The 22,350-nt window shown below is 40.0% G+C and overlaps 1 pseudogene across 1 annotated transcript; it reads right to left on the bottom strand.

Moving 5' to 3' along the window:
• Positions 1-6,692: 6,692 nt before the first annotated feature.
• On the bottom strand, positions 6,693-20,074 carry LOC126947360 (60S ribosomal protein L23a-like; annotated as a pseudogene). Its single transcript, XR_007723039.1, has 2 exons — positions 19,908-20,074; positions 6,693-8,147 (listed from the first exon to the last, which is right to left on the bottom strand). The product of XR_007723039.1 is annotated as a 60S ribosomal protein L23a-like (transcript).
• Between the last annotated feature and the right edge of the window lie 2,276 nt (positions 20,075-22,350).

The following is a 22,350-nucleotide window of genomic DNA, read 5'->3' as shown; positions in this document are numbered from 1 at the left end:
GATCCGGTCTGACCCGGTCTGATCCAGTCTGATCCGGTCTGAACCGGTCTGATCCAGTTTGATCCGCTTTTATCCGGTATGATCCGATTTGATCCTGTCTGATCCGGTCAAAAGCGGTTCCATCCGGTCTGATCCGGTTTGATCCGGTCTCATCCGGTTTGATCCGGTTTGAACCGGTCTTATCTGGTTTGATACGGTCTGATCTGGTCACAACCGGCTTGAACCGGTCTGATCCGGTTCGATCCGGTTTGATCCAGTCTGATACAGGTCAAAATCGGTTTGATCCGGTCAAAATCGGTTCCATCAGGTCTGATCTGGTTTGATCTGGTCAAAACTGGTTCGATCCAGCCGCCACCACCTGGCCGCCCCCCTGGCTTCTGGGAGCCCCATCGCCGGGGGGTCAGGCACCCCCCAAGATCGGGCTCCCAGCCGCCAACCCCGGCCCGCCCCCTAGCTTCTGGGAGCCCCATCGCCGAGGGTGCAGGCACCCCCCGCAATCCCCCCACGATCCACGCAATGGGCTCCCAGCTGCCACCCCCGGCCCGCCCCCCTGGCTTCTGGGAGCCTTGTGGACTCACAGCCTCTTTCTGATATTGTGAGTAATATCATCTCCCCATCTGAAAATTTTCATCTCCTTCTCAGACGATTGTACACCCCCAGTGTGCACATCCTCAGAGGGAGTAACCCCCTCTGTATTAGGAGTCATATCAGCCTCTTCCTCCCTGAATATTCAGAACAGTATCCCAGCGTTGTTTCTACTTCCAGTGGTACTGATTGTCATATCCTCCTCTCCCAAGCAGAAGTTCGAAACACTATTATGGGGGGTGTACACCGTCTGTGATATAGAAATTAACATTGTCCTCTCCCCGGTGGATATCAGGAACAAGTCTATTAATCATTAATATTAGTAATTATATTAATATTAATAATAATTATTGATATTAATGATCACAATAAAGAGAGTAAAAATTAATACTGGTTTAAAATGTTAATGATTTGTAACAATAATTATTAGTAGTATCACTATTAATAAGAATATTATATTAGCAATTAATGTGACTTAAATCAATACCCAGTGATGCTGGGAATCAAATAATAATTAGTATTAGGAACTAATATTATTTGATGACATTAATATTAATAATTAATTGAAAGCATGCATAATCATGTATTTAAAATCATTATCCGTAATTAATAATGGTATCCTATAAATTTTTAGTATCATTCATAATTATTAAAATCGATCATTGATGATTAATAATCATATTATTGTTCCTAATTCCACAGGAAGTGTAAACCTACTTGTGATGCTGTTCTTAATATCCAGGGACGGAAAGCAGGATTTTAGTTTTTTTTTTTGTTTTTTTTTTTTTTTTTTTGAGATGGAGTCTCGCTCTGTCGGCCAGGCTGGAGTGCAGTGGCCGGATCTCAGCTCACTGCAAGCTCCACCTCCCGGGTTCACGACATTCTCCTGCCTCAGCAGCCTCCCGAGTAGCTGGGACTACAGGCGCCCGCCACCTCGCCTGTCTAGTTTTTTGTATTTTTTAGTAGAGACGGGGTTTCCCCATATTAGCCAGGATGGTCTCGATCTCCTGACCTCGTGATCCGCCCATCTCGGCCTCCCAAAGTGCTGGGATTACAGGCTTGAGCCACCGTGCCCGGCCGGATTTTAGTTTTAATATCACAGTAGGTGTACGCTCACCACGTGATGCTGATCCTAATATAAAGCGGGGTAGAGTATCACATGACTCCAAACATAGCAATGAATGGATAGCTACCCGGTAATATTGCTCCTAATATTCCCGGAAGAAGCCTATGCTGTTAGTCCGAATATGGCACTGAGGGTACAGCTCTTCTGAGATACTGTTCCTAGTATGCGGAGGGGGAGAGGATGATAATAATTCGCAGGCTGTGTGCTCCCGCCCAGTGATATTGTAATTACTATCCTGGGAGGGAGAGGATGATATTGCACTCTGTACAGCAGGAGGCGTACACCCAGTCTGGGATATTGTTCCTAATATCCATGGAGGAGACAGGCTGATATTACTCGCAATGTGGCACAGGGTGGACATTCACCCTGTTTCATCCTTCTCAATATTCCAAGGCCGAGAGACTGATATTAATCTCAGTATCACAGACACTGTACAACCCCTTGTGATACTCTTCCAAATATCCAGATCAGGTTCCCAGCAGCCACCCCCAGCCGGCCCCCCTGGCTTCTGGGAGCCCCGTCGCCGGGGGTGCAGGCATGACCCCCTATCAGGCTCCCAGCCGCCACCCCCAGCCCGCCCCCCCCCCCCTCCGCCTTCTGGGAGCCCCGTCGCCGGGGGTGCAGGCACGCCCCCCGATCGGGCTCCCAGCCGCCACCCCCCGCCCGGCCCACCCCCCGGCTTCTGGGAGCCCCATTGCCGGGGGTGCAGGCACCCCCCGTGATCGGGCTCCCAGCCGCCACCCCCAACCTGCCCCCCCGGCTTCTGGGAGCCCCGTCACTGGGGGTGAATGTCCCCTTTGTCCTTATCAGCATGTAGCTAGCAATATTGTGACATTTTTACTGCAGAGTGAATGATGACTGGGGCATCTTAAGAGGAGTTGTAGGGTGTTTCTTTCTGCATAGGTACCTCTTCTCCCTCCTACCCGCAATTGACAAGTGCCCATCCACTCCAGCATTAGAGATGCTACTAATATGTGAATTTTTGGTGGTCCCTCCAGGTGAGCCTTCCCAGACTTTCCCTTTTCCAGGAGCTCAACCTCCTGTTCATGTCTAGCTGTCTATCTACTCTAACAGAGCCTACTATCCTGTGTCTTTCCCAAAAATAGTGAGGGAACAATGAATTGGAAACCATAGCAAATGATATACATGTAGATGAAAACTTTACAACTTACACAAATAATCACTCAAAATCATCCTTACACTAAAAATGCAAGACTATACAATTTCTAGAAGAAACTATAGAAGAAAAGCTATGTGCCTTTGGGTTTGGTAATGAATTTTAACAAATGGCAAAAAAGGTTGATATACCCAGAAGAAACAACAATGTGAATTTCTTAATATTTATAAATATTTAAAGTTTATACTCTGGAAAATACCTTGTGAAGGGAACAAAAAGACATGTCACATATTGAAAGAAAATATTTGCAAAATACAGATCTGAGAAAGACTTTGTATTCAAAATACATACAAAATTCTTAAAACTGAACAATAAGTTAAACAGCCCAATTAAAAATGCACACAGATCTGAACGAACACCTCACCAAAGATGATCTACAGAAGGCAAGTAAACATACCAAAAGATGCTCAACATAGTACATAACTGAAAACCACAATGAGATAGCACAGCTGGTCTATACCTCTTACAACTGCTAAACTCTTTAAAAAATGACAAATTGCTGGAGGAAAAACAAGAACTCTTTTCATTGCTGGTGGGACACTGTGTATAAGACCAAAATATGCCACCCTAAAATATAATGGCAGGAAACCAGAATATGCCACCCAAAAATATGTCCCTTTGGCTTAAGAATTATTCCAAGCTGATTATTTTGAAAAAAAAAAAAAAAAAAAAAAAAAAGCCAACAAAGGAAGTTCTGAAAACAGAGTAGAAGTTACCCTTGTGTAAGGAAAATTTACATCTATAAAGGAAATCCCCATTTAAAAGCTACCTCTCTCTCTCAGCACCAAGAAGAGAAGGGTAACTAAATCACTAAAGAGTTTTATCAATAAGGTATACACGTTTTTAAAACTTTTCTGTTTTTCTCATTTTAATCTGTTGTTTGTTACAGAGGGTCCTATCTAAGAATTCCAAAAACACAGAAAATTGTTTGTCCTCCCCTATTACAAGTTGGGCAGTTTTTTCCAAAGCTAAACAACTCTCACCTTACAATCCAAAAATCACATTCCTAAGTATTTTGACAACTACTTTGATGTTATTTCTAAATAAAAGCTACCATGCAGTTATTTACAGAAGCTCTATTCATAATGACCAAAGGAAAAAAAGAATCAGAAAGTCTTATAGTAGATGACTGTGTGGGAATCCACTCAGACATCAAGAGTTGTTATAAAGATTATTTAAACGAAAACATTTGAGATACTGAAGATAAAGGAAGAAATCTTACCAGAACTTACTTTATCCAATTAAAGCAGAGCTCCCAGAAAAATACAGCTGCCATTAACTCCATCCAAGGAGTTTCTTGCAAATTCAGCTGCCATGAAGACAGTGTACTCTTTCCCATTAGCATTGATAAATGAAAATGAAATCCTAAGCTCCCAACTGACTGAACAGACCAACTCTTGGCTGAGGGAACCCCAGAGTAACTTTCAAAACTGAGTTCTCAGCTTGGCCAGGATGGGATGATGGGGGTCAGATACACCGCGTTATTCCCCCTCGTTTGCTAACCATGATGAGGCTTTCTTCCCTAAGGATTAAACAGAAACCAGCCCTTTCAAAGGTGCCACCACTGATATCAACCTCTCCTTTCTTGCCTAATAAGAGACCACCCATGATGGAGAGGTTCTGGCCTGTGTACAGAGGATGCACAGAGCGAGTTTTCATGTCCTCTGCTTCACCTTTTAATGTCAGAGGGCTGAAAACTCTACCCTGGGATCGTGCTAACACTGCCATCTTTTGTACATGGGACCCATGAAGAAGCAAGAAACTCAATTGCACAAGCATGCATTTCTCCTTTCATAAATATTCATGACTCCTCCTAGAGTTTATTAAATATATGTTTTTGCCAATTCCACTCAGCATAAATTACTATTTCCTTTACATCTCCCTTGAAGCATCTGTTTCGGGCTTCTGGCTGGAGGCTATGCTTCCCAGTCTGTGAGAAGGACAATCCTGCAGGCTGCAACTCTTTATAGGAAATAAATCTCTCATTGGGTGTGGTGGCTCATGCCTGTGATCCCAGCACTTTGGGATGCCAAGGCAGGTGGATCACCTGAGGTCAGGTGTTTGAGACCAGCCTGGCCAACATGATGAAACCCTGTCTCTACTAAAAATACAAAAAATTAGTCAGGCTTGGTGGTGGGCATCTGTAATCCCAGCTAATTGGGAGGCTGAGGCAGGAGAATCGCTTGAACCCAGAAGGTGGAGGTTGTAGTGAGCCGAGATCGCACCATTGCACTCCAGCCTCGGTAACAAGAGTGAAACTCTAAAAAAAAAAAAAAAAAAAAAAAAAAAAAAAAAAAAAAAAAAAAAAAAAAAACCATAAAAATAAAGAAATGTCTCCTTTCCAAATTTATGAAATTGTCATTTTGTTAATCATTTTGGATGCTGAAGAACTTGTAATCCAATGAGTAGAAATGTTGGTAGCCCATTTATGGCTGTCAACCTGCCAATTCTCAGGAGTTTGTATGATCCTAAATCTGAAAGAATCTCATCCCCTTAGGATTCTTGTCTCCTTTTCTGTTGCCTTTGCCCACTGGCTCTGCCAACAGGGGTCTTTCTTTCTCCTTGGCTATCTTTGGATAGGGGGGCTCCATCTTCTGTACCACCTTAAGGAATGCCTTTTGCATGCATGGCTAAGTCATTGAAAAGCCTACAGTTTCAGTAACATTTTGAGTGAGTACTCTGTGAAGCTGGGTTGGAATCTCAGGCGTCTTTGTCTGGAAGGTAACTCTTGGGATACAAGTTTCTTATCCTAGCTTTGGTTTTGAGGCCTCTGTGTTCTCCTCTTGGGTTGGAAGTTATTCCTGGCTTTTTGTTTCATGGTGTCTCTGTGATCTTGATCTTGCTCTTTTCATGGGAACTTCTCAGTTGACTAAATTCTCCCTTCTCAAACCTCTGCTGACTATGTGTTCCACCAATATGGAGCTAATTCTGTCTACTTCCTTTCCTGTTTGCATGACTTTACTAAGAATAAGAATTATTTAGAACTTAAATGGCTCCTTTGAGAAAATTTTTATCTTCCAAACTGCCTCCTTTTAGATCTTTCCCTTCCCATTTGAGTCTCTCAACTCCCTACAATCACTGAAACTTTAGGCACCCTGCTCCATGCCTTGGAGGCTCTCAACATGCTCAAGAATCTGCAAAAGCAAACACCTGGGGCTGAAAAATAAAACAGAAAAAAAAAAATTATTTCTCAGCCTCTGTAAGATTGTATGTCAAAACAAAAGAAAATCTTACAAATCTCCAAAATTATTAGCGAGAAAAAAGCTTTAGCCCTCATATGAAGAAGGTAAAAACTTGTTCCGTTTTCCAGAAACACAGTTATAATACAAATAAAAAATGGGGCAAAGACAAAAACCAAGTCTTCTGTATAAACTAGTAAATTTTGTATTATTGTAATCACATTAGTCAGGGTTCTCCAGAAAGACAGAATCAATGTGATATATGTAGATAGATAGATGAGAGAAGACTCATTAGGGGAATTGGTTCACATAATTATGGAGGCTGAGAAGTTCCACGATAGCCTATCGCCAAGTTGGAGAACTAGGAAAGCGTAGCATGGCTCAGTCCAGGTCAAAAGGACTCAGAATGAGGGAAGCCAATGGTGTAACTCTCATTCTGAGGCCAAAGGCCTGAGACCCTAAAGTTCTGATGTCAAGGGCAGGAGAAGAAGGATGTTTCCATTTCAGAAGGAGATAATTCCCCTTTCCTCTTCCTTTTTGTTCTATCTGGGTTCTCAACCAATTGGATGGTGCCTGTATTCATCCATTTATACACTGCTATGAAGAAATACCCGAGTCTGAGCAATTTATAAAGAACAAAGAGGTTTAATGCGCTGACAGTTCCACATGGCTGGAGGGGCCTCACAACCATGGTGGAAGGGGAAGCAAAGACGTCCTTCTTCACATGGCAGCAACAAGGAGAAGTGCTGAGCCAAATGGGAAAAGCTCCTTATAAAAACATCAGATCATGAGAACTCACTCACTATCATGAGAACAGCATGGCAGTAACCACCACCATGATTCAATCACCTCCAACTGGGTCCCTCCCACGACATGTAGGAATTATAAGAACTACAATTCAAGATGAGATCTGAGTGGGGACACAGCAAAACCATATCTGTGCCCATCTACATTGGGTCAGGGTTATCTCAGTGTCTTCCAGAAATACCCTCACACATATGCCCAGAAATTGTGTTTTACCAGCTGTGTGTCTCTTAATCCAATCAAGTAGATGTCTAAAATTAACCATCAGAATATTTATGCCTGATTCATGCCTGAAATTTCAGGATGAAAGCTATGAAATCTCTATTTGTGTTTGTATGTCTATTAATGTGTGTTATGTATATGTGATATTTTCTTAACTCAGGTTAGGGTTGCAAAATTCATTTATAAAATTCTTTAAAAGTGTTCTATTCTAACTTGGCTTGGAAAAACATAAGCATTTATAAATAAATATTCACCAAACTCCTAGAAATATAGGAACTGGTCAAATGTTTTTTAAGTTAACACGATTTGGATAAAACTTAGTTAAATAAGGTTAATATAATATTTTTGGTGTAATAAAACAACTATGTCTTCAAAGTTACCACTATCGAATATAAAACAAACATAAATTCCTATTCTGCTTGAGTTCTACTCAAATAAGCTAATATTATACTTACTAGAAACGTAAAATCTTAAAGCTTTTAAATTTGATTCTAATTAAGTTGTCATTCTTATGAAAAACATTATTTCTTTTTTATGGTGAAAAGATATACATATATTTAGAGTTAGTCAGTTGGACTCGGTTTAGATGATCCCAATTTTGTTGCAACATCCAAAGCATCATAATCAGGAGCGAGTCGAACATATGCCTTCTTCTCTTTATCAGGTCGAATCAGGATGTTGACTGTGGCCACATCCATGTCCCAGAGCTTCTTCACAGCCTGTTTAATCTGGTGCTTGTTGGCTTTAACATCCACAATGAACACAAGTATGTTGTTTTCTTCTATCTTCTTCATGGCCGACTCAGTGGTCAGCGGAAACTTGATGATAGCATAGTGGTCAAGCTTGTTTCTCCTGGGGGTGATCTTCCGAGGATATATGGGCTGCCTCCGGAGTCGCAGTGTCTTGGGCCACCTCAAGGTGAATGACATGCGGATCTTCTTTTCTGTATGTTGCTGTGGACACCTTTCAACACTGCCTTCTTGGCCTTTAAAGCTTTGGCTTTGGCTTTGGCTTTAGGAGGGGCAGGAACTTCCTTCTTCACTTTCGGTGCCATCTTGTGAAAAGCGAAAAACATTATTTCAAAAATAATTTGTTTACTGTAAATCTGCTTAATAGTAGTTTCCAAAATACTTTTGGTAATTTTTAATCTTAAAGTTAAGCTAAGTAAAAGATTTGCATTAAATATCTAGACCATTTATAAATAAGATACAATACTAAAACATTAATTACTGAACATAAATAATTAAAGTTTATATAATTTTCGCTTCTTATTTTTACAGAAAGACTAAAGATATTTTGGACCATTAATAAACATGTTTTTGTCTACCACAATGAGAAATTGTACGATGAGGAAACACATCCATGTAGATGTTGGGAGATGGTATACTCATACATTTTCTAACCTACTATGGAATGCTAATATATGACAGTTTATAACTGTTTACTTGTTAGTTTTCTCTGGAAAATAAAAGATTACTAAGTATTAAAATTATAATCAATATGTGTAAATAAAACTACTAGAAGCAATAGAATAACTAGAAACAACTCTATGCAAAGCATGCAAGAAAAGTAGGGCATGATTCACAAGTAAAGTAGGATGTATTTTTTATAAGGAATACCTTACAAAAAATACAAATAAAAAGAGATATCTAACCTTCCCTGTGTTATATTTGTATCAGTAAAATGTTGTTTTCACAAATTATATAAAATTCCTGGAAATTTGTCAATGTCCTCCTTATCCATGCTATGTGCCAGTATAGAGTTATGAGTCATAATTCCAATTATTATTTTAAATGTTGTGCCGGGTGCAGTGGCTTATGCCTGTAATCCCAGCACTTTGGGAGGCCGAGGTGGGTGGATCACAAGGTCAGGAGATCAAGACCATCCTGGCTAACATGGTGAAACCCCATCTCTACTAAAAATACAAAAAATTAGCTGGGCGTGGTGGCGGACACCTGTAGTCACAGCTACTCGGGAGGCTGAGGGAGGAGCATGGCGTGAACCTGGGAGGCGGAGCTTGCAGTGTGCTGAGATCATGCCATTGTACTCAAGCCTGGGTGACAGAGCGAGACTCTGTTTCTAAATAAATAAATAAATGTTGTATGCCACAGAAAAAATCAAATATCCTTGTCAACTGTGGTATAATCACAGCCATTTCATACTCTTTGTCATTTAGATATTATTTCCCCCTGATGCTTTCCTGAAAGCTCCTGCGATCAGCTACAGGTCAGAATGTTCATCTCCGATACAGGACTCCCTCTGAGACTCATGGAAAAGAGTATGACAGGTACTCTGGTTAAAGACTTCTGATGATATTGCTTAAATAACTTTAAGACCATACACTTGACTCAGTGAAGATCTCCAGAAGCCTGGTGGAGAAATTGATGGGGTCATGAGACTGCTAACCCAAGATCCAGCAAGACTGGAATTGATTTACGTGGCACTGAATGAACTGATGAAAATTGATTATAATTTTATAGCTTTTTAGAGCATTGCTGGTTCTTTAATGTTCTAGTTTCTGAATTTAAGAAATCTCTTTCTCTTAATTTAACTGTAACTTACAACAATTTGGTAGATTATACTTTTGTAAACAGAAATGAAGCGTTTACATTTTTTTCCCTGCCTAATCTCTCCAGAATTTTGAAATTCTTACTGAATACTCTTTTTTTCATGATGATATAGTTATTAGCAAAAGTCCAGTAAGAATCTGTTCACCTTATAACAGGACATAATTGGAAAATTTGGTTATATTATCAAGATTTTTACTGGAACATCATATTTTAGAAGTGTACCTAAGATCAGTTATGACCAGCAATTTTAAGGAAGTAAGGTTGACTATTGTGGAGACAATGCTTACAAAGCACTGTGAGAAATGGGAAAGTTCTTCTTCAAAGATTGTAAAAAGTCACAATTTCTTACTATAAGATTGCTATCCACTATTTGTGTGTGTGTGTGTGTGTGTGTGTGTGTGTGTGTGTCCAAATCAGTTGTCCTAGCTTGCTCTGGCATGCCTGGACAGAACTAGACAAGCCCCAGCCCATACTGTATGCCATTCCTTATTTGGAGATGCTTCCTTAACTATCCCTGGCAACTTCCTTTTCTTTCTTTGTTCTATTCCCCTTACCTAATTAAGAAAGTTTTAAACTAATAGCCAATTGGGTAAAGTGTAAAATGTGAGGTCCTATTCCAGCCAATGGTAACTGGACACAGCAGTAGGGTAGACACATCAGGTTATAAGTAACTCTGTCTCCTTTGTTCGGTGTGCTCTTGTGGCTGGACAGCTATTGAGTAGCACCCTTTCTGCAGAAAGTAAAGCTCGCCTTGCTAAGAGATTATTTGTTCCCATGTTAATTCTTTTTTTTTTTTTTTAGAACACCAAAAACTTCGTTCCCAACAGCACTCTGAGAAAAGTCAGCCTGATACTTACATTACATTACAGGGTTCACAGCCTTACAGGTTAGTAAAGAAGGTCATTTCCTGGTAGGCCCAGGAATTTAGGGATATTTGGGGGGACTCAAGAAAAGAGGAATTCACACAAAGCTATAAGGACTGCAGCTGAAATTTGATAGTATGTTCTTAGCTTGGCTTTTAGCCTGAATGAGGCCTTTAAAAGTCAAATCTGAGATTCTGTATGAAAACTTCCAGCAAAGAAACTTGAAAGCACCTATGTGGTCGTCTCCTGTTCTTGCTGCACTTACGTAAATAATCAAGCAAAATCTAACAAAACTATACTTAAATTTAAAACAAGAATAGTCTTACTTTGATTATGGTCAAAAATGATGGTTACTACAGAGAATAACTTTATGTTTCAATGCAAAACTATAACTTGGCCGGGCATGGTGGCACATGCCTATAATTCCAGCACTTTGGGAGGCCAGGAGTTCTAGATCAGCCTAGGCAACATGTTGGAAACCCCGTCTCTACCAAAAATATAAAAATTAGATGGGCACGATGATATGTGCCTGTAGTCCCAGCTAATCAGGAGGCTGAGGAGGGAGGATCACTTGCACCAAGGAGGTAGAGGTTACAGTGAGCCGAGATTGTTGCACCTTTGCACTCCAGCCTGGGTGACAGAGCCAGACCCCGTCTTGAAAAAAAATTTTTTTTTAAGGAAAGCTATAGTTATTGTGGGTTATCAGATTCTAGTCTTGTTTCTTGTTTTTGGGCTATTTTTACCTCTTTGTAAACTGGATCGTGCCATCTGATGAATTTTGTCCCACAATAATACTTGTGGAATAAGAAGCCAAGTATTGTCTCTCCTACTAATGTATCTATTGTCAGTTAATTTGAAGGTCTCCAACCCTGGAACAAAGTTAGAAGAGGTAGGTTTTGCTCCCCAAAATGCATAACCAAACTGTGGTACATTCATGCAATGGAATACTATTTAGCCATAGAAAGGAACAAGCTATCAACTCACACAAAGACATGAGTGAATCTTGTATGCACATTGCTAAGTGGAAGAAGACAGTCTGAGGAGAATACACACAGTGTGACCTCATTTAATGAGACACTGCAGAAAGCAAACTACACAGATGGGAAACCATTGGCTCCATGGGGTGGGGGTTTCAAGCATTTCATATGATACTTTAATAGTGGGATACCTACCACAATGCACTGGTCAAAATATGCAGAATTTTACAACCAAATGGGTAAATCAAACTCTATTCAAATTAAATAAAATTACTCAGGATGTGGAGTATCCCAGGACAGAATACATCATGTGAAAGATAATTTAACTATGCTACAAATTACTGTGGTTTGGATGTGGTTTGTCCCTGCAAAAACTCGTGTTGAAATTTGACCCCCAATGTGGCAGTGTGGGGCAGTGGGGCCTAGTGGAAGGTGTTTGGGTCATGGGGACGGATCCTCATGAATAGATTAATGTTCTCCATGGGGATGAGTGAGTTCTGCTCTCACAGGAATGGATTAATTCCTGCAGGAGTAGGTAGTTAACAAGAGTCTGGGTTCCTTGGCTTCCCTCTTGCTTTCGTTCTTGCTATGTGATCTCTGGTGCACCCCTTGCTCCCCTTCCACTTTCCACCATGAGGTGAAAAAGACTGAGACTCCACCAGATGCAACTGCCCAATCTCAGACATTCCAGCCACCAGTATTGTGAGCCAAAAGGACCTTTTTTATTTATAAATTACCCAGCCTCAGGTATTCTGTTACAGAAGCACAAAACAGACTAAGACACAAATGTAGGAAAAAACTCACTGAAGGTGTAGGGAAAATGGTGTTGACCTAAGTCACTTTGAAAATTAATAGAATCCGTATGCTGAAGGCAAACAAACTATACTTCATCACTGGATTCTATTTTATAAAATTCTTTCCAACAGAAGCAATTGTGAACAATTGTAAAACCACAGTATCTGTATCTGGAATAAAACAATGACTTACATAAGTCGCAGATGGTAGTAACCAGGTTTCTCACTGTTTGAAGTGGGAGGTTACAAATTAGCAAGGGGAGAAGGCTAGAATGATTCATGTGCTATTAGATCAGAGGTGGAGACATGAACGTAAACTTATGTTTAGTTTAATATAGATACACACAGTTCTACATAGAAAACTTTATAATTAGGTGTGTATAGGTAGGTTACACACACACATATACTTCCTAGCATTGCTAATGAGGAACAAGTGCTCATTCAACAATGTGCTCATTCGGCAGCCAGATGTAAGTTTTCCTATCATTCTGAAAGGAATGAGGCTCTTTGAAGAAATGTCTGATACTAGAACTGGGACAGTAAATATAGGAGTCGGGATAATCTTGAAGTATCAGAAAGTAAGTACTAAAAAAAATTAAAATATATCAAAGAAAAATAATAGCCAATAAAAACAGCTACTGATGGCCAACACAGGAATGAATTGTAGTGTTGAATAATAATTAAAGCTGAAAGTAATTATCTAGGTGTCTGTATTTGTATACACAGGTGAATAAGAAAACAGAGTTGCATAGAAATCTCCTTTGCAAAAGAATTCCAAGTAATTGATGTAGACACTCAGCCATCAATAATGTGGAGCCAACTCCTCACTCCGTAAGTGTGGGCTCTGCACAGTGACTTGCTCCAAAAGAACACATGCAGTATGGGCAAGGAGGAAAAATAACTTCACAGTGGAGAAACCTGACAAACAGTAGCTCTTCCAAATGATTCAAGTGAACATAAAAGGTGACAGTTCACCTTGAGAACATGCAGTGACAATGGGGGACATTCTACAAAATTCCTGACCAATCCTCCTCAGTACTATCAAGGTCATCATGACATGGAAAGCCTGACACACTGTCACAGCCAGGAAGAGCCCACAGGGACGTGATGACCACATGTCATGCGTGATCCTGGATGGGATCCTGGGTCAGAGTAAGACAGAACCAAGGGCATCCAAATGAAATATGAACTTTAGTTAATAATAGTCTATCAGTATTGGTTCATTAACTATGACAAATTATGTAAGATATTAATAAGCCATGTGAGACACACTGATAGAAGATGTTAATAAGAGATGAAACTAGGTTGCAGCTACATGGGAAATCTCTGCATTTTTGGGGGGGCAATTTCTGAGTAAGTAAAAAAAAATGATGTAAAATAAAACTTTATTGAAAACAGTTATAATTTTTGAATACTTCTTTGTTTAATTATTTATACCACGAATTACTAGTAATTGACACTGTTAACTAGTCCTGTTTTTTTAAATAAGAGCATTTATGACACAAAAAATTAAACAGTACAGATTGATATATAAATCAAAACAAATGCTCTTTACATGTTTTCTGTTAGAGTAGTCACACATATGTGTAAACTTAATTATCATACTTTTTTCTTGTGCTGTAGTTGTGTCCTGGTTCATTCTCTAAAATGCTGTTCGCCTTAGACCGGGAAAAAAAACCTTACAGACTCTGTTTCAATTCATGGCTAAATATTTTCAAAACAGTGACTTTGTAAAAATATGTTCCAATGGAAAATTGATTCATTGTGATGGGATCACTTATTCCAAAGACTTCTTGTCTTCATTTCGTGTCCATGGCTACCTTTTAGCCATAATACAACAGAATTGCCCATGTGTTTCTTGTTGTTCTGAAGGGTTATAGATATACAGGGGTTGGTTATATTCATGTTTATTTACATATATGTTTAAAATTGTCCATATAAGGGTTTTAAAGATTACATTGGAAGCCTTATGTTTTAAAATGTACTCAGAATTTGTTTTAACCAGGGATGTTAAGACCTGGAGACATGGAAGTGACTGTCCCATTCAAACTCATAGATCCCTAGAAATAGGAGGCACAGGGACGCCCCAGGCAGAGGCAGGAGAGGGGAAGGCACGGGCAGGATCCTCTGCTGTAGTCTCTGTGGGACAGCAAGGGCAGGCAGGGCAGGCAGGCTTAGGCTGCCCAGCGTTAATAGCTTCAGCAGGCTCTGGGGCATAGGGGCCATTTCTAGTTGTCTAGTACCTCACCCTGTGGTGATTAAGGAAGGGCGGTATTGTCTCCTACAGTATCAGAGCTAGATAAAGTAGGTGGTTAGGAGTATGGGTTCTGAATTGGTAGTTTAATTGGCTGGTCCTGGGAAAGACAATCTTTTCCCAGTATAGACTAGATGCTAGAGCGTCAAGAAAACAGAAAATAAGAAAATATAATTAATGCATTCTGTGTGTACAGATGGAGTCTTCTTTTGCTTTCCCAAAGGAAGAGTCCACAGGAGCCTGGCACTCCTGGACCTGAGGAAACCCTGAAAATGTTGGTATCTGCAGATCCTCTCCAAAAAGAGGTCGCCAATCTCCTAAGACTACAAGCTGATCCCAGCATTCTGGGAGCCAAGAGGGAGAAAGAATCCGCTGATCTCCCTGCTCAGTAAATTGGCTTTCACTAAATACTGTCTTTGCATAAGCAGCATTATCCAGTGTCCTGGAGCTTAGAAAAGTTCTGTTTCAGTATCTGAAGAAAATAAATTGTTTCTTTTTCTGATGTCAGGGAGGAGCATTTGACTGCCAGTGTGGACTGAGGGGTCTTGGGATCAGTCTTCCCAATGTGCTTTGAACCGACCCTCTGTGTCTGCCTCACCATCTCCTCAGCTTACCTAGACACTTGGGAACCCTAACACAAGCCCTTCTAGGAGTCTGTGGTGTGGCTTAGCTGCCTCTGTAGGAATCTCTTGGGGTTAAACATTTTCCTCTCTGCTAAGTCAGTGCCATCTGTTCTTTGGCTTCATCTTCAGAAGACCCTGAGCCCTTCCCCACCCTCCTTGCCCCACCCTCCACACCAACTACGTGGCGCCCTTGAGGCCATAGGGTTGCTACCATAGGATTTTTGTATTGAGTGCTCTCATTCCAAGCAACTGTGAGAGATTTCTATGGCAGGGCCTCCGGGTTCCTGTCAAATTAAATTGTAGTTGAGTGGTGGGTGCTATTTAAGAAGCATCCCCCTTTCTCCTTCCTAACAGAGCCCTGAATTATTCAGTCACGTGGTTTGAAACATGGGGTGGGTCCCGGTTGACTTAACCAGCACTGTCTCACCCTGTGTCACAGTTACTGGTTCCAAAGTGAGTGCATAACTGAGGCTCATGCCAGGTGCCACAAAGCACTCCCTTGGTCCCCCTAATGGACTTTGGGATGGGCGGGGTCTGAGTTGTTCCAATTAGAGTCAAATACAAGTTGCGCTAGGTTGTTAGGAACAAGGGTGTGCTTGTTCATGCTCCCTCTTTGGTGAAGAATGCAACCTCAGAAATTGTTCCTGGAGATTTTGCCACATGCAGAATTATTCTGACTTCACTGAAGGCAGAGCAGAAAATTGGGAAGAGACTGAGTCCTTGTAGCATCCATGAGCTTCTGTGCTCAGATTCACACTGAAGCCTGGCCTCCTTCTGAACTACCCACCTGAGTCAATAAATTCCCTTGTATTTAAAGTAAAATTGAGCTGTATTTTTAGTTACTTGCACCTGCAGGTGTTCTGTGAAGCTGGTACTGTGACTTTGCATCTGAGAATTTTTACAGTGTTTCTCTCATGGTTGAGTCAATCATTTCAAGGATGCTCTGAGGGTAAAAAGAACGATGAATTGTGAAGCAGTGAATTGTGCTGCCAGGCACAATTCATTGGACAATAGAAAGCCTCATCTCCTGGGCAGTAGAAAGTTTCATTGTACATAAATTACATATCTTGTTTCTGTCTCAACCTCTTATTTTTTCATATGCAAAGGAGGTAAGGAAATCCAAATAAGTCCAGCAGCTAATATGCTTCTTAGACATGATCCAAAACAGAATTGAATTATGTAAGCCTTGTTAAAATTCATCATCATCATTCATATTTCTGAATATTTAAATTAGAAATTCTGAAAAAGTAGTTTGTTTCAGAGGTAGTTTGTATGTAGGTAGGTATTTTTTCAGGATCAAAAGTTTATTTTTTATTATCTAATTGAGTTTAATTTACATATAACAAAATTTAGTAATTTTAAGTGTACAAATCAATGCATTTTGACAAATATACATATAGTCACGTACACAACAGTACCATTAAAATACATTTCATTACCCCCAAAATTCTCTTGCATGCTGCTGTAGTCAGTGACCCCTGCCCCACACCACAGCTTCCGGCAGTTGCTTTCTTTCACTCTAGTTTTGTTTGTCTTAGAATATGATACAGGCCACATGCAATGACTCAGGTCTGTAATCCTAGCACTAGATTGAGAAGCGGGGATCACTTGAGCCCAGGAACTTGAGACCAGCCTGGGCAACATGGCAAAACCCCATCTCTTAAAACACACACACACACACACACACACACACACACACACACACACAATTAGCCAGGTGTGGTGGCACACCCCTTTGGTCCCAACCCCTTTGGTCCCAGATACTCAGGAGGCTGAAGAATCACCTGAGCCTGGGAGGTCAAGGCTGCGGTGATCTGTGATCACATCACTGCACTCCAGCCTTGGTGACAGAGTGAGATGTTATCTCAAAAAAGAAGTATTTGATATAAATGGAATCATATAGAATATTCTCTTATACCTAGTTTCTTTCATGTATTCTAATGCCTTTGAGATACGTCCATGTGATTTCCAGTGTATATGTCATTCTTATGTTGGGCAGTAACCGTTGTAGGAATATATTACAGCTTATCTACTCTTCAGTGATAGACTATTTTAAAAATATTTGGCTATTAAGAAGAAAGTTGTTATGAATACTTATATTCAGACCTTTGTGTCAACAGATTTTCACTTCTCTTGGTTGAAAACTTAGGAGGAATTATTATTTTTTTAGGTTATGGATTTTTAAATGATTGTCAGTTGCCAGTTACTTAAAAAAAAAATGTAAGTTCTTAAATTTTAAAGTTTAGGATGCCTGACTACCCTGACAAAAACAAGCAATGGGGAAAGGATTTCCTATTTAATAAATGGTGTTGGGAAAACTGGCTAGCCATATGCAGAAAACTGAAACTAGACCCCTTCCTTACACCTTATACAAAAATTAACTCAAGATGGATTAAAGACTTAAACATAAGACCTAAAACCATAAAAACCCTAGAAGAAAACCTAGGCAATATCATTCAGGACATAGGCATGGCCAAAGACTTCATGACTAAAACGCCAAAAGCAACGACAACAAAAGCCAAAATTTACAAATGGGATCTAATTAAACGAAAGAGCTTGTGCACAGCAAAAGAAACTCTCATCAGAGTGAACAGGCAACCTACAGAATGGGAGAAAATGTTTGCAATCTATCCATCAGACAAAGGGCTAATATCCACAATCTACAAGGAACTTAAACAAATTTACAAGAGAAAAAAAACCCATCAAGAAGTGGGTGAAGGATATGAACAGACACTTCTCAAAAGAAGACATTTATGTGGTCAAGAAACATATGAACAAAGGCTCATCATTACTGGTCATTAGAGAAATGCAAATCAAAACCACCATGAGATACCAACTCATGTTAGTTAGAATGGCGATCGTTAAAAAGTCAGGAAACAACAGATGCTGGAGAGGATGTGGAGAAATAGGAACACTTTTACACTGTTGGTGAGACTGTAAATTAGTTCAACCATTGTGGAAGACAGTGTGGCAATTCCTCAAGGATCTAGAACCAGAAATACCATTTGCTCCAGCAATCCCATTACTGGGTATATACCCAAAGGGTTATAAATCATTCTACTATAAAGACACATGCACACGTATGTTTACTGCAGCACTATTCACAATAGCAAAGACTGGGAACCAACCCAAATGTCCATCAATGATAGACTGAATAAAGAAAATGTGGCACATATACATCATGGAATACTATGCAGTCATAAAAAAGGATGAGTTCATGTCCTTTGCAGGGACATGATGAAGCTGGAAACCATCATTCTTGGCAAACTAACACAGAAACAGAAAAGCAAACACCACATGTTCTCACTCATAAGTGGGAGGTGAACAATGAGAACACATGGACACAGGGAGGGGAACATCACACACGGGGGCCTGTTGCAGGGTCGGGGCCTAGGGGAAGGATGGCATTAGGAGAAATACCTAACATAGATGACAGGTTGACAGGTGTAGCAAACCACCATGGCACGTGTATACCTGTGTAACAAACCTGCACGTTCTGCTCATGTATCCCAGAACTTAAAGTATATAAAAAAAATAAAAGTCACAGGATGTTTGTGATAGTATCTATTACACTGATGTTGACATCACACATGGCTGACTATTTGGAGACTCCAAGTGAAATTTCTTGCAGTTCTCAGTGCCAGGAAAATATGTATTTCTGGATAAAAACTCAAAAATTTTAGAAAAACTTCCAAGTTTCATAGTCTAGAGCTCTAACACTGGAATCTTCCAAATTTAAGGATTAATGATTTACCTAAATCTAAAAATAGTAGGTTGCAGATGTATTTAAACAGTGTGCCTAGGTAGTATGCTTATATATTAAGATTAAAATGGTCTTCTAAAGTTTATTAATTCTAATATAACCTTTATTGTTTCATGTAGACATATCTTTCTGGTTCCCAGGATAATTTAAACAATTAATTCTAAGCAACTATTAACTTAGTTCTAGATTGGGATATCTATTTATGCATTTGAAGCTTTAGATATGTATTTCAAATCAGAAATGTGTGCTGGTCATGGAAAGTTGTGACTTAGAGCCTCAGGTAAGTTTTTTTTCATGTGAACATACTGCTTCCAATTGTTGTTATGCCCAGAGCAGACAATTAATAAATACCCTTGGAACTGAATGAGTGATTAACTGCAAATATCACAATACATCTTCTTAGCGGGAATGATAATTAGACATATTTAGTCCTTGCTGTAACCTAAGAAAGGAATTCTTTTCATTAAATGTTTAATGTCTCACCCCGTTCATACAGCCGGAGTTACTGATTCAGTTTGATGTGAATTCAGTCTTATAAAAGACCCATCATTATAACCTGCACTTATGCTTCCTATAGTATTGGAACTTCCAACTTGTATACAAAATAGATATCCTTCATATTCTTAAAAACCACAAGAAATCTCCCTTTATTCATAATAAACACAGAATTAGGTATTCTATTAAACTGAACAATAGAACTCACTGGGAGTGACCGCATAAACTATATCACGAATTGTCAAAGTGTCTGGAAAAGTCAGTGGGCCATTTCGCTCCACGCTGTGCCATGAGCCAACCAAGAGGGTTGTCAGTGACTCTGCGTGGGTCACCCAGGGCACGTGGTGCTGAGGCTGTCAAAGAGCAAGACGGGGCTGCATCTAAACTCAGGCCTCTGCTAAGTGTCCGAACTCGGGCAAGATGCTAAAGACTTTAGAGACGTTTCCTTTTCTATGATTGGGGTTATAACACTCACCCTGTCAGGTTCTCCTGTGCGTTGACAAGGCCGGCACGTGACACACCAGGGGCAGAGCTGGACGGGAACCTTCTTCCTCAGACATCAGGGTCCTCATGAGCATCAACAAAATAAAGAGAGCAGGAGAGCAGGAGAGCGGGGGAGCGGGGGAGCAGGGGAGCGGGGGAGCAGGGGAGCAGGGGAGCAGGGCTTCTCCAGCTGTGTCGGGACTGCAGCAGGGACTCAGCAACAATCAGTCTCTTTCTCTTGTTTCATCCAAATCATATATTTAAAAAATAGGTGGGGTTATCATGGATGTTTATATTGATTCCTGGGATCAGACAAATATACCTTTCCTTGTCATGCTGTTTTCTCTTCCCAGATGGTTTGAAGAGCTTCGTTTTGGACTTGATATTCCTGGAGTGCATTTCTTTTTCTAGTTAGTTCAGTCTTGACCCTGAGCCATCACCCCTCCAGAGTGGCAGGACATTCCACTCCACCATTGTTGGGGTGCCACAATTTCACTACTAATCAAAGGCTCCTTGGTTGCTGAAAAATGAGAGACGTACCTCTAATAATCAGTCTAGATTGTCACTGCTCACTTCCTCATTTTCCAATTCCACAGGGGCCCCCAAAGCCCGGAAGGTCTCATTTCAGACGTCTTATAGACCATGGGAACCAGGAAACACTGGGAACCCTAGGGCCAGCACCCACCTCATTTGCACCCTGTCTCTGTTTCCATCACCCTCTAGATATTGCCACAGAGCAGTGTTGGGACCCACTGGAGATCTGACTGCTCCCAGTCTGGGAAACTGCCTTCTCTCCCTCCACTGATATCATATTTCTACTTTCCACCCCACAGAAATCCTTGAACGAATCACAAAAGGGATTGGTAGTTACCTGGTGTGAAGCAGAGCTGAGCCAAAGGATGAAGCAATATTGCAATGGACTCTGTCATTGATATCACTAGTTCGCAAATCTGTTACCACTATGGTCAAATTTTTATATTCACTTTAAAATTATAACTCATTCTGCTCACTGTATTCAAGGCAACATCTACCCTAAAATATACTCAGGCATTAATTTATGCTTTTCTGTTTACAAATGAGAATTCATAAGCAAATTGAGGTAGCAATTACATTTTTTTAAACTAAAGGCAAAACAGAAGACATATACACATACGTCAGAGAAACAAAACAGAGAGCCCAGAAACAGACTGAAATACAGCCAGCTGATCTCTGACAAAGGAGCAAAGGCAATTCAATGGAGAGAGGAGAGTCTTTTTAACAAATGGTGCTGGAACAAATGGATATCCATGTGCAAAAAAAAAAAAAAAAAAAATTTATAAACAGACCTTACACATTTTACAAAAGTTAATGTAAAGTAGATATCAGATCAATATATGAAATGCAAAATTTTCAAACTCCTAGAAGATAACATAAGGAAAAACTCTAGATAACCTCGGATTTGGTGATTCTTTTAGATACAACACGAAAAGCATTATCCACGAAGAAAAATATTGGGAAGTTGAACTTTAACATAAAAAAACTGTTGGTTTTGTGAAAGATACTGTTAAGAGAATAAAAAGACAAACCAGAGACTGTGAGAAAATATTTGCAAAATATATCTAAGGATTCATATCTGAAATATGCAAAGAACTCTTAAAACTCAATAAGAAAACAAACAACCCAATTAAAAATAGGCAAAAGCTGAACAGATATGCAGATGGAAATTAAGTATATGAAAAGATGTTCTGTATAATGTGTTATTAGGAATTGCCAATTAAGACAACAGTAAGATACCACTACATACCTATTAGAATGTCCAAAATCCACAAGACCAAAAACACCAAATGCTGGTGAGGATATGGAGCAACAGAAACTCGCATTCATTGCTGTGGGCATTATGTGACATTTTGGAAAAGTGAAAATTACATAGATAGCAAAATAATCAGTGGTTGACAGGGGTTGGGGAGAGGAAAGGATGGATGGGCAGAGAGCCTTGGCTGTTTAGGGCAGTGAGACCACTGTGTGCGATTTCACAACAGTGGACCCACGACAGTGTGCAGATGCCCACACCCATTGAATGCAGACCACAAAAAGGTATTAATTACATAAACCATAAACTTTCATAATGAAATAAATGTTTTTTAAAAGAAGATAGTGTTGTTCAGTTACTGTCTACTTTCTGAAATGGAGATGGTGGAGCGCTTCCATGGTTGTGAGGATAAAAATAGATTAGAGAATGTAACAACTAAAATAGGTGTGTAAACATTGTTAAACTATTTTATTCTCATTTTAAAAAACATGCCTTAAATATATTTGTTATGCTTTACAATTGAGCAAGTAGTGCAAACACATTAATATAATTCTCCTCTAGCTCCACTCAGAAGTCAGGACTGCAGGGCTTCAGTGCAGGACTGCACAGCTCCACCTGCACCTGCCAAATGCAACAACCTCTTTCA

This window comes from Macaca thibetana, unplaced genomic scaffold, assembly GCF_024542745.1.
Source record: "Macaca thibetana thibetana isolate TM-01 unplaced genomic scaffold, ASM2454274v1 unplaced_scaffolds179, whole genome shotgun sequence".
Taxonomy (NCBI): domain Eukaryota; kingdom Metazoa; phylum Chordata; class Mammalia; order Primates; family Cercopithecidae; genus Macaca; species Macaca thibetana.
The sequence above is the reverse complement of the archived record's forward strand: the minus strand, read 5'-3'. Positions and strand labels throughout refer to the sequence as shown.